The 2,182-nt window shown below is 39.7% G+C and overlaps 1 pseudogene; it reads right to left on the bottom strand.

The window, feature by feature from the left end:
• Positions 1-1,751, bottom strand: part of LOC111971667 (protein mono-ADP-ribosyltransferase PARP6-like) — a 26,523-nt pseudogene extending 24,772 nt beyond the window's left edge.
• Between the last annotated feature and the right edge of the window lie 431 nt (positions 1,752-2,182).

Genomic DNA, 2,182 nt, shown 5'->3' with positions numbered 1-2,182 from the left:
CGTTAATTGGAGTCAAGGGGCTGTACTGTAGGATCAGCTGGTTAATGGAGTCAAGGGGCTGTACTGTAGGATCAGCTGGTTAATGGAGTAAGGGGCTGTACTGTAGGATCAGCTGGTTAATGGAGTCAAGGGGCTGTACTGTAGGATCAGCTGGCTAATGGAGTCAAGGGGCTGTACTGTAGGATCAAGCTTAATGGAGCTGTATGTTAGCCTTGCTCTCCGTGAATCTTTCCTAATCCCACACGGTGAGAGTCATAACACACAGATAGAACCATTCAGAGCCCCACACGGTGAGAGTCACAACACACAGAAAGAACCATTCAGAGCCAAGGATTTACACTGTACACACACCTTGTACCAGCAAAGTTGCTTTGAGTCTCTGGGAATTGCCTCCTTTCTAATCTTCTCTACTTTACATATTTCTGATACTGAATGTTATCAGATCTTCAACCAAAACCTAATATTATATAAAGGGAGCCCGAGTGAACAAATAAACACACAATTACATACTTATTTCATTCATTTCACGAAGCTATACAATACCCAATCTCCCTGTGTGAAAAAAGTAATTGCCCCCTTACACTCAATAACTGTCTGTGTCATCTTTAACTCAATAACTGGTTGTGTCATCTTTACACTCAATAATTGGCTGTGTCATCTTTACACTCAATAACTGGCTGTGTCATCTTTACACTCAATAACTGGCTGTGTCATCTTTACACTCAATAATTGGCTGTGTCATCTTACACTCAATAACTGGCTGTGTCATCTTACACTCAATAACTGGCTGTGTCATCTTTACACTCAATAACTGGCTGTGTCATCTTTTACACTCAATAACTGGTCTGTGTCATCTTTACACTCAATAACGGCTGTGTCATCTTTACACTCATAACTGGCTGTGTCATCTTTACACTCAATAACTGGCTGTGTCATCTTTACACTCAATAACTGGCTGTGTCATCTTTACACTCAATAACTGGCTGTGTCATCTTTACACTCAATAACTGGCTGTGTCATCTTTACACTCAATAACTGGCTGTGTCATCTTTACACTCAATAACTGGCTGTGTCATCTTTACACTCAATAACTGGCTGTGTCATCTTTACACTCAATACTGGCTGTGTCATCTTTACACTCAATAACTGGCTGTGTCATCTTTACACTCAATAACTGGCTGTGTCATCTTTACACTCAATAACTGGCTGTGTCATCTTTACACTCAATGACTGCTGTGTCATCTTTACACTCAATAACTGTCATCTTTACACTCAATAACTGGCTGTGTCATCTTTACACTCAATGACTGGCTGTGTCATCTTTACACTCAATGACTGTCTGTGTCATCTTTACACTCAATAACTGGCGTGTTCATCTTTACACTCAATAAACTGGCTGTGTCATCTTTACACTCAATAACTGGCTGTGTCATCTTTACACTCAATAACTGGCTGTGTCATCTTACACTCAATGACTGTCTGTGTCATCTTTACACTCAAAATAACATACAGACCAACTGTACTGTAGTCATACAGGCCAACTGTACTGTAGTCATACAGACCAACTGTACTGTAGTCATACAGACCAACTGTACTGTAGACTACAGATGGAAAGAGAGAGGAAGAACGAGAAAGTAACAGACAGAGGGAGGGAGGCTGTACATGACATATTTACACAATAGAAACATGGACTCACCATCTGGTCAGTTCTTGGTTCCTCTTCAATGACAGTCTTTACTATCCAGTCCATTAGTGATTGATGAAGTACTATCCAGTCCAGTAGTGATCGATGAAGTAAAACAGCAGGTTGTTCTGGTGGTCAACACATATGATCTTAAACACTTTACCTGTCGCCATGGTGATCGCATCTGTAACAATAAATACGTGTACATTAGTTCCCTCAGTACTTATATATATATATATATATATATATATATATATATATACACTGAGTGTGCAAAACATTAAGAACACCTGCTCTTTCCATGACATAGACTGACCAGGTGAATCCAGGTGAAAGCTATGATCCCTTATTGATGTCACTTGTTAAATCCACTTCAATCAGTGTAGATGAAGGAGAGGAGACAGGTTAACTTTTTACTGCTGTGAGATAAATCAGGATCACACAGAGTGTTTCCTGGTAGTCTTTAACAAATCTATTTTGAAACAAAAGTAAACACCT

The sequence above is a fragment of the Salvelinus sp. IW2-2015 genome, linkage group LG13, assembly GCF_002910315.2.
Source record: "Salvelinus sp. IW2-2015 linkage group LG13, ASM291031v2, whole genome shotgun sequence".
In the NCBI taxonomy this organism is placed as follows: Eukaryota; Metazoa; Chordata; class Actinopteri; order Salmoniformes; family Salmonidae; genus Salvelinus; species Salvelinus sp. IW2-2015.
This window is presented reverse-complemented; position numbering and strand designations above follow the sequence as displayed.